We start from the raw sequence: 11,153 nt of genomic DNA, 5'->3' as shown, positions 1-11,153 counted from the left end.
TTCTCTGTTGCTCTTTCTAGCTGTGACTACACTCCTTCCAGTGTTGTTGTTTTTGTTGCTATTATTATTATTGTTATTATGGTTACTTCTGTTGTCCAGCAGCATGTTTCTGTTTTATACAATTTTTTTTTTTGCACAACAACAAATCCACAGTGTTCACTCAGAGCCAACGACAACAACCCGACTAAAGTCTCAGCAAAACACAGCAAGCAGAGTATTGGATTGGATATTGTTGCAATTTGTTTAGTATCGCAAATGTTTCTGAAGTGTTAACAACGTATTAAATATTCGTAAACCTTCTACTGATGTTCTTCTCGATTGCAAAAATAATACGAAAATTTAAAAGACAAAAAACCCAAGTGAAGTGAAATTAAAAAAAATAACTTTTTAAATTTGATGTGCCTAGTGACTTGAAATATAAGGACTACTATTCCATCGTGTGGATACAAACCATCCAGCAAAGGATATTGCAAAAAATATTGTATCCTTTTTAAAATTCTTTTATGAATTTAAATTTAATTTTCTTCTTTTTAATGGTAAGTACAATAAAATCTTACTTTAATTCAATTTCATTGTTTTGCATAAATTTTTGATAAAGTTGTGAAATTCATTTTGAAGACATTTTGAGTGTCTGCTGCTGTTGTTGTTATTTGTGGTGTGTGGATCTTGGCATCTTTATTTGTTTTGTCCCTACAAAAATAAAGTAAAAATCATGTTGATGACTATGAAAAGCAATGATGAAATTCCAATGTGCGTGCCGCGGGGATTTACCCCAAAATATCTTATCTCAGCCACGCGACACAGGTGTATTTAAGCCTCATAAATAGTGGTAATGAACTAAAAATATACGATAATTAGTATGGTTTTTTCAAAATATGACTCGTTGCCTGTTTAACTATGATTGATTAATATATAGTAGAATAGTTTTCGGTTCCATGCAACTAATCGATTTTAAAAGCATTTCTGAAGTTTTTGTATACCAATAATAATTGTTTTTTTATAGCAAAATTGTTTTTAAAAATTTAGGTTACCTACCTATTTGTCATCTCAAAGTCTTTAACACACACACAAAATTTAAAGATGACTCATATTGCGGGATATTCCTTTAAATTAATCGTACGTACATTGTAGAGACATTTATTTGTGCAACCGCATAAATGAACGTGTAAATTGACACCGTTTCTGTGCGACATCTAAAAAAATTGTAAATCTGCATATGACTAATTGAGATGTATTGTAGTTGTTGGTTTTCTTTGCGTAGCAAGCTCTAGTTAACTTAGAAGTGTAAAACTGGCATTACGGGACAATCATTGAACAATATAAGCATCATCAGAATGATCAAGCAATCATCTACTTGGAGTTTTTATAGGAATGTTGAGATAACGCATGATATTGGATGTAATAAAAATAGCAAAGAAAAAGAATTAAATTTAAAATAAAAATAATTTAAAAATGTCTGTGGTTATAGCTTCTTGACAGCAAAGAGAATGAATGATTGATAGGAGTTATTAGACTGGACCAATTGCTTAGTTAGGTAGCTACAGCATGTATAAGACATAAATACTATATTAATAAGATTAAATAAACAGTTAGTCAACTAAATGATTGCAAACGATGAATTTTAAAACACTTATATTTTTAATTAGGAATTACTATAAGAAATTCTTTCAGTAATGTTTTGTTTTTTTTTTTTTTTTACATATCTGTTGATTTACATATCTGTTAATGACAACATCAAGCCAATAAATGCAGAAATCGTTCCGAAATAACAAGAACAACGAACAACAATTAAAAAGTCGTTATGTTCGGCCGAGCCGAACTTTTAATACCCTCCACCATAAAATAATTTTAATAAAAATGGAAAATTAGTGTCCTTTCACAATTTTAGGTGGAAAATTTTTCGACCATGGATAGATACTTCAATTGCCTAAATTATCTAATCTAATCTAAAAAATGTGTTCAGCTAGGTGATAGGTACCACCTACGGGGCTATATCAAAGAGTCAACCTATCTTTATAATTTTTGGTGGAAAAGTTTTGTAACTGCAGGAAACCTCAAAAGTCAAATTGAAGATAGTTCCATCAAACAGACCCTCAACATACCGAAAATCGGCAGGTACTGTTATATAGGAGCTATACGAAAACATGGACCTATGTTGACGAATTTTAGTGAAGCAATTTAGTGACCACAGAAAATTCAAGTCTCAAAATACATCTAATATAATTGTTCCACAAACATCCCATAAGGGACAAGGGAGACTTCTCTCATAACAATGAGTGCACCCCGATTCATATTAGCTCAATGATATGGGACCTACAGTTTATCGCCGAGTCCGAACGGCGTGTCTAAGACACCACTTTTGTAGAGAAGTTTTACATGGCTGAAATACTCAGGAAATGTCGCTAACATTACTGAGGGGTATTTTGCCACCATTGAAAAGTGTTTTGATGTTGCCTGGCCGGGGAATCGAACCCACGACCTTATGTGTGCAAGGCGGGTGTGCATACCATTACACCACGGTGGCACTCAAAATACATCTAGTTCGATTAAAAATTGTAGCTAAACCCCTCAAAATACCGAAAATTTAGAGGTACCGTTATATGGGAGCTATACCAAAACATGGGCCCATGTTGACGATTTTTACCACAGAGAACATCAAATGTCAAATTACAGCTAGTTCGGTTAAAAATTGTAGCTAAACCCCTCAACATACCGAAAGTCGAGAGGTACCGTTATATAGGAGCTATGCCAAAACATGGACCTATGTTGATGATTTTTAGTTTCGTGACCACTGAAAATTCAAATGTCAAATTACAGCTAGTTCCGTAAACATTTTAGGTAAAACCCTCATAATACCGAAAATCGGGAGCTACCGTTATATGATGTGGAGCAGTTTCGTGGCCACTGAGAACCTCAAATGCCAAATTACAGCTAGTTCGGTAAAACAAGTAAAAAAGTATCAGTCGGCTTTGCCGACAGAGATATACCCTCAGCCTGTATATACTGAAACCATTTTTTCCCAAAAAACGTATGTATTTAGGGTTTTTTTAAAATTTTGGGAATTTGGACCGACAAAAATGTTCATTAGGATTAGAGATCAAAAGTTTTGCGGAGGAGATACTAAAAGGAATGGATCTACATTGACCATTATGGAAGTGGATCTTCAGCCACTACATATGGTGCCATGGGGGGTTTTTACACCCTACGGGATGTTTGCTCAAGAATTATGGATTGCCCCTAAAAAAACGTTTACCATCATAATTGAGGCAGCGAATGCAAGTTGCTTCTACAAAAATCAATGGGATTCGATAGCAGGCCTTAAAGTGAACTTATCCGAAATTTTGTGTGGGAGGTACCGGATGGATTGGACAAATATAGTCCATATTTGAACCTGTTCTATATCTGGTAGATATATTAGGATGTGTAAAGTATGGACCAATTCGGCCACTCCATTCAAGAGTTACCGTACGAACAATTTTTCCGAACATTTTTGAACTTTTGTGGGGGAGGTACCTGAAGGATTGGACCGATACGGCTCATCTTCAAACTTAAACTATGTTTGGACAAAATATTCCTAAGGCCAAACTTTGGACCGAATCGGCAGATCCCTTCTAGAGTTATCTTGCGCTCCAACCACCTCATACGGTGTCATGGGGTTTTTTTGACACTTTCGGGCTATTTTCTCAGGAAGTATGGACTTGCCCTTGATAAAATCTATACCGCCGTATGGAGGGCAGTGAATACAAGTTGCTAAAACAAAAACCAGAGTGATTCGAGAAATGGCCCTAAACTGAACTTTTCCGAAATTTTGTGTGGGAGGTACCCGAAGGAGTGGGCAGATTGAGTCTATATTAAAACATTATCTGGTACACATTTTACGATGGCCAAAGTATGGACCAAATCGGTTACTTCCTTCAAGAGTTATCGTTCGCACAAATTTTCCGAACATTTTCGAACTTTTGTGTGGGAGGTACCGGAAGGAGTGGACCGATATAATCCATCTTTGAACTTGAACTAAGTTTGGACAAAATATTACGAAAGCCAAATTTTGGGCCGGATAGGCAGATCCGTTCGAGAGTTATCTTGCGCTGCAACCACTACACACGGTGTCATAGGGTTTTTGTTAAATTCAGGCTATTTTCTCAGGAAGTATGGACTTGCCCCTAATGAAACTTACAGCGTCGTATAGAGGACAGCGAATACAACTTGCGTAAATAAAAATCAAAGAGATTCGAGACCAGGTCCTAAACCGAACTTTTCCGAAATTTTGTGTGGGAGGTACCCGAAGCAGTGGACCGATTGAGTCCATATTGGAACCTCATATAAGTTTGCTAGAAATTACACGATGTGCAAAGTATGGACCAAATCGCTTATTCCCTACAAGAGTTATCGTGCGCACAAGTTTTGCGACAATTTTTGAACGTTTGTGGGGGAGGTACCTGAAGGAGTGGACCTATATGGCCCATCTTCGAACTTAAATCGAATATGGACAAAATATTTCGATACCCAGAATTTGAACCGAATGCATTAATCCGTTCGAGAGTTATCGTGCGCACCAGCCAGCCAGAGAGACAGACGGACAGACAGACAGACGGACGGACATTGCTAGATCTACTCAAAATTGTCTGAAACGGATATCGTACAAACATACTTGGGGTCTAAAACCATTATTTCGATTAGGCACATTTTTGGTGGTATCAAAGTGTAAATACCCTCTTTAGCCTAAAGGCTGAGGGTATAAAAATTTTTGCTAAAAAATTATATGGGGGCTATGCCAAAACATGGTCCTATGTTGACGATGTTTGATGGAGAAGTTTCATGGCCACTGAGAACCTCAAATGTCAAATTACAGCTAGTTCGGTTAAAAATTGTTGCCAAAATTCCCAAAATACCGAAAATCGGGGGTCCCGTTATATGGGGGCCATACCAAAACATGGACCTATGTTGACGATGTTTAGTGGAGACGTTTCATGACCATTGAGAACCTCAAATGTCAAATTACAGCTCGTTCGGTTAAAAATTGTAGCTAAAATTCACAAAATACCGAAAATCGGGAGGTACCGTTCTATGGGGGCTATATCAAAAGTGGACCGATATATCCCATTTTCAATACCAACCATCCTGCAAGTAATAAAAACTTCTGTATCAAATTTTGACTCTCTATCTTTAAAATTGCGAGCTGTATCTTGATTTCAACAGACAGACAGACGGACGGACAGACGGACATGGTCAAATCGACATAGAATGTTATGGTGATCAATAATATATATACTTTATAGGGTCGCAACTGAATATTTCAATGCGTTACAAACGGAAAAACAAACTTAATATACCCTCCATACTATGGTGGAGGGTATAAAAAGGATAGGTACCAGGTTTTTGTGGTGTCAACTAAATAATTTCATAATGAATGAATGAATGTGTAATAAAATCGTGGTATTTTCCCTGCGATGTTTTGCAATTAAGGACTTTTAAGGTATGTGGATATGTAGATCCATAATTTTTGATCATAAAATAGTTGTTGTGAGTGTAACATAGAGGGTAAATTCAGAAAAACAGAAAATCAGATAAACGGATTTCGGAAACTATGCAACATTTAGTCTATCCCAATTATAATAATAATAAATCCGTCAGAGAAATCACTAAAATCACCTCTGATAAACTGAGAACTGTATACAACATCATATACCGCACCGTGAGTCAAGACATGCTCAAAATTAAGACGTTACATGGCAGGCCCAAAAAAGTAACCCCATGAACTGGCAGGATAATGATAAAGGAAACTGACGACAGACCTCACAGCAGCACCACAAAATTGTTTTTTTTTTATTAAAAACGATTTTGGAGTAAGTGTGTAACATAGAACAAGTAAGAAAGTATCAGTCAGCTATGCTGACGAAGATATACCCTCAGCCACTGATCAAACCAAACACAATAATTATGCCGTATACATATAAAATATGTATATTGATTTTGTATCACGAGATTGCTTTAAAATCTCGTATGTACCGTAATGTGGGGCTATACCAAATCATTGACATATACCAAACATTTTTAGTAACCAAACTTCTTCATAAGGGACTCGAAATATTAAATTACGCTAAACTAAGTTTGAAAGAAATTTTGAAAAAGTTTTAGAGGTATCTTGCTCAATAGCCATTTTGGTATGTGCCGGGAGGGTTTTGGAGCTTGGACCATTATCTCAGAAAGTATTGACATACTTCGGAAAAAGATTATACCATTGTAAATGAGGCCGCTAGAACAACCTACTGAAAAAATAATCAAAACAATACGAGAGCAGCTCTTAAACTTCACCATTTTCGAATTTTGTGGGGGTGGTATTCAAAGAAGTGGACCGATATAGCCCATATTCCAACTTCACATATGACTGGATGATATAATATGATGCACAAAGTCTGCACCAATCAGAAACTCCCTACGAGAATTATCTTTGGGATTTGCCATTTTGGTTGGTGCCGTCAGGGTTTCTAGAAACATTTAGGCCAATATCTCAAGAAGTATGGACTTGTACAACCTGCTGAAAAAAATTCAAGACGATCCGAGAGGAGCTCTTAAACTTCATTTTATCCGAATTTTGAGTGCGGGGTACCCGGTGAAAATCGAGTCCCCCGATTTTGACTTGAGGTTTTTTATTGACATTTTTCGGATATTTTGGAATATAACAGCCAAACTATTGAGATTTGCGATCCAACACAAAAAACAAAATTGTAGCCAACACAATAATTGAGAACTTTCTAGTGCATCGCAAAAGTATTGGAATGCTCCTTCAGGCAGTTTTGGCCTTGCACATTTTTCGGAAAATATCAATAAATGATAGTTTGCTACAAAAGTTGACCAGAAAAATATTCAAGCGTTCTGTTACCAAATTCTATCGTGATGGGGTCCATAGACAACGAAAATACCTTTGGTTCATTTGGATCACTTCGTTTTATTGTTCTATAACGGTAAAAGTAGTGAAAATCTGGGTTTCTTACATTTTCAAATTTAAACGGGCATATCTTCTTTTTTCACAACGGATTTCTATTGATGCGTCTTTCTTTTAAAGGGGTGAAATATATCTGTACTTCTGTCTGGCTGGTGGGCACGATAACTCTCGAACGGATGATCCGATTTGGCTTTCGTAATATTTTGTCCAAACTTAGCTTAAGTTCGAAGATGGGTTATTTCGGACCACTCCTTCCGGAACCTCCCTTACAAAAGTTCGAAAATATTCGGAAAATTTTTGCGCACGAGAAATCTTGAAGGTAGTAACCGATTTGGTCCATACTTTGCACATCGTTAAATGTCTACCAGACTTAGGCGAGATTCTAATATGGACTCAATCGGACCACTCCTTCGGCTACCTCTCACACAAATGTTAGGGAAAGTTCAGTATAGGACCTGCTCTCGAATCGCTTGTATTCACTGCCCCCCACACGACGGTAAAAGTTTCAATTCACATAGGCTGAGGATATATCTCTGTCTGCAAAACTGATTTTTTATTCATTCAATAATTTACAACTACAAAATTGAAATTAATTACAATAGGCAATGCATTTGCCCTCTTATCAAATGTAAGTCAATAACACTTATATCAGATTTCAAAACAATTATAAATGAAAGTTATAGGGCAATAATTGAAAGTTAGAAGAATACTGATAAGCAAAAGTGGGCATTAAAATATTGGAAAAACTACGAAGAGTAATAAATTCCATTTTAATTATTACTATTTTTGACAAATTGTAACTCTAAAAAAACCAAAACGCAGAACATTTATTTTGTTCTTATGTCAGGTGAGCATATAACCCAAAATCGAGTATGCCTCCTGTGTTTTATCTTCCCGTTATAAATAATTCTATGTGTAGTAAATTTAGATAATAACTTTTTGTTACTATTAATTATCAAATTTCCTATTAAAACCATTATTGATTAGATTAACTAACTGAAATATATTGCGAATAAATCACGTTTTAATGAGGCAAACAGCTAATTTTAGATAACCTCTGCCTATGACTCTGAAAAGACAATTAAAGCAAAAATTCTTCGACATGTTAAATTGGCGAAATTATTTTTGGCAAATTCGCACTTTGTTTTTTTTTTATTCTCAGCAGATATTTCTAAATTTGGAAAATATCCTACCTCATTTCACAGCTATCAAAAAATAATAACATAGTTATGAACACTAACCGTAATTGATATTGTTTCAGCTGCTGACTTCATACAGCGTTTAAGGTCAGAGTCCAAACTGAAATCTGCAACTAAAAATCGCAAAACAAAATTCTATTTTTCTTAGGTGACGTTTCTAACTTTGGGGTATGACCTACCTTCATTTCTATTATTATCAGTATTTAACAATAGAGCACCTGTATTAAGTGAGTGAGTGCATTCTTATCATCATTTCGAACCACGATATAGAGTGTGGGAGAGAATCAATATTAACATTGCTGTTGTTTGCTTTTTTACAACAAGTTTTGAAATACTTTTCCAATGAGTGTCAATTTTAAAAGGGTTTCACAAAGATCTATTGAATTTTATTTTGAACTGTGATACCAGTAATATTCTTATTGGAGGAAAGGGCAAAGAGTAGACACATTAAGTGGAAAAAACAATGGCATTAATGTTAAATGAAAGTGAAGGGCATTAGTCTATGATTTTCACAGAAAACTGCATATGTCGTTCAATGTAAATTTGTAGATATTGGTACCATGTAAATCCACTGAGCAAAAATCTGAAATTCCGACTTATGCTATTTTCGACTTGAACTACAATATTAACGACTACCTCAACTCATCGTTATGATGAATATGAAGCCAAGTGTTATGATGCAAATCGCCAAATCACATTCTCTTAATTTCCGCAAATTCGCTTGGCAACAATAATGGTTGGAATTGGGAAGAATCACATACTTATTCAAATAGCAATTTATGCATTACAAACACATTTAATTTGACGTGCCTAATTTGAAATGCCTAAAGTAATACAAACAAAATAATTAACACTTTTAATCGCCCTTAACTGGCTGAAACTACTTGCAAACCAAATCTTGGTTGCCAAAGGGCAATATAATCTAGATGGGATGATAATTGAAAGGCCCATAACTTCTTGTCGCTGATATTTAGCCATCAATATACGCCACCGCATTCATTGTCTTCGTCGGCGTGAGAAGTCAATTTACAGTTAACATTGTTTTTTTCCAGTTTTCATCAAAATAGAAAAGAAGACCATTTGATAAGCACGTGTCAGTTATATTTTATCAAACACAAAGTTAAATTTAGCCATCAAAAAGCTTTGATTGTTTGTTTGAAAATTATTATCTATCGATTATCTAAAAATAAATGTCTGCAGCTATTTGTGTGATAATAACAACAACAATAACAAACCCGTCATTTCTGTAAACACAATGACGAATAACGAATAATATATTTGCCCAATAACATAAACCAATAGGGGATTTTCTATTGGTATTATATTTTTTTTATTGATTGATCAAAATTTTCCTTGGTAGGAAAGCATGATAGTAGGTTTGTTTCTTATAGGAAAGGTACACTTCAATTGCGCTGTAAAAATATTTTTGTTAGATAGAAAATGCAGAACGCATGGTCTTAATTTCATGTAGAGAGGCTCAATTCTGTTTCTATGAAAATGTGAAATGAAAACTTTTATAAAGGGGAAAGCTGTCAAATGAAAAAAAAATTATAAAGGAAATATTTTTCATTTCAAATTTTCATAGAACAAGAATCCAGCCCCAGATCTGCAGAGAATAATTTCGAAGAGAAAAGACAACACGTTCAACCTATGAATTGTGAATTTGAAAATAGCATATTTCTTCCAACCATAAAACCGAAATTGAGAGATATTAAAAATATCACTTGCATAGAAATGGTCTTCTCAAACATGACCAAAATAATGCAAAATAAGTTTTGTCATAAAAAACATGAAATAAAGAGAACAGTTCCTGAAGCTAACATTGGTTGTATATAATACTCATATTCATTATACCCTATACCACAATGTGGAAAAGGGTATTATAAGTTTGTTTTGGTAAAAATTCATGTAACACCGCGAAATATTCGTCGGAGACCCCCAATGTGCTATACCAATCTTCATATCTCGACGAGATAAAGCGATTTGGAGATGTGTGTCTGTCCGTCCGTCCGTCCGTCTGTCCATTATAAATTGTAAACACGCTCCAGGCCGCAATTATGGACCGATCGTCACGAAATTTTGTGTGGAGGTCGGGTCCAGATCAGATTAGATCCCTATTCTTATTGGTGATGATCGTGAAATATTTAGCGGGTGAAATGGACCAAAAACATAATATTTATCCAATTTTCAAGCGGCTTTGTAATAGTCCGATCAACGCGTAATTTTAAATAAGGTAAGAGTATATCACAAAGGAGGAGCTTGCAATTTGAGATGGCGATCGGATAATATTTAGAGGGTTAAATGGACCAAAACTTTTGTGTGAAAATTGTGAAAATTTTTAATATACAGCTTATATCTTAATTCCTGGAAGTGACATTCCGGACAAGTGAGATGTACTTGAAAGTGGAACGCTTGACCTTTCAATTGATGCCAATAATGCTGTTGTGAATGAACAGATAACAGAGTTTCAGCCTAATATATTCCGTTATTTGTTTGTAGTGTAATAATAAACTCGCTAGAAGTCGCAATTATACATCAATAGTCACGAAATTTTGCACCGGGTTAGAGTATAGGTCGAAAAAGATGCCTACCATTTTGAATGATGATCTGATATTCTTTAGCGGGTGAAATGGACCATTACTTTTATATAAAAAATATAAACATTTTATTTTTGGTCGATATTTTAATTCCTTGAGGACATATATATTTCGCAAAGTAGCCTACATATGGGAAAAAACTACTGACCTTTCCTCTGATGTAAATTGCAATAAAGTGTTTGCTAGATAACGGGTCTACTGCCTAATATATAATGGGTTCTGTGTAGAGAACCACATTTTTATCCCATGCAACATTTGTCTCTCCAAAAGTTTATGTAACACCACGAAATATTCGTCCTAGACCCCTTATTTGGAATGCCAAAATTCATATCTCGACGAGATAAAGCGATTTAGCGAAGTGTGTCCGTCCATTAAAAATTGTAAACAAGCTTAAGGTCGCAATTATGGACC

At 35.1% G+C, this 11,153-nt stretch overlaps 1 protein-coding gene across 1 annotated transcript in view; it reads left to right on the top strand.

The window, feature by feature from the left end:
• The first annotated feature begins 211 nt into the window (after nt 1–211).
• Nucleotides 212–11,153, top strand: part of LOC141398566 (uncharacterized) — a 41,230-nt gene continuing 30,288 nt past the window's right edge. Inside the window, exon 1 of the mRNA XM_073975948.1 lies at nt 212–536. The gene's annotated coding sequence lies outside the window, so the exon portion shown is untranslated. The remainder of the gene's footprint in view (nt 537–11,153) is intronic.

This window comes from Musca autumnalis, unplaced genomic scaffold (genome assembly GCF_047663935.1).
Source record: "Musca autumnalis isolate F117 unplaced genomic scaffold, ASM4766393v1 scaffold_3, whole genome shotgun sequence".
Lineage (NCBI taxonomy): Eukaryota > Metazoa > Arthropoda > Insecta > Diptera > Muscidae > Musca > Musca autumnalis.
Note: the sequence above shows the minus strand (reverse complement) of the source record. Positions and strands in the feature narration are given on the sequence as shown.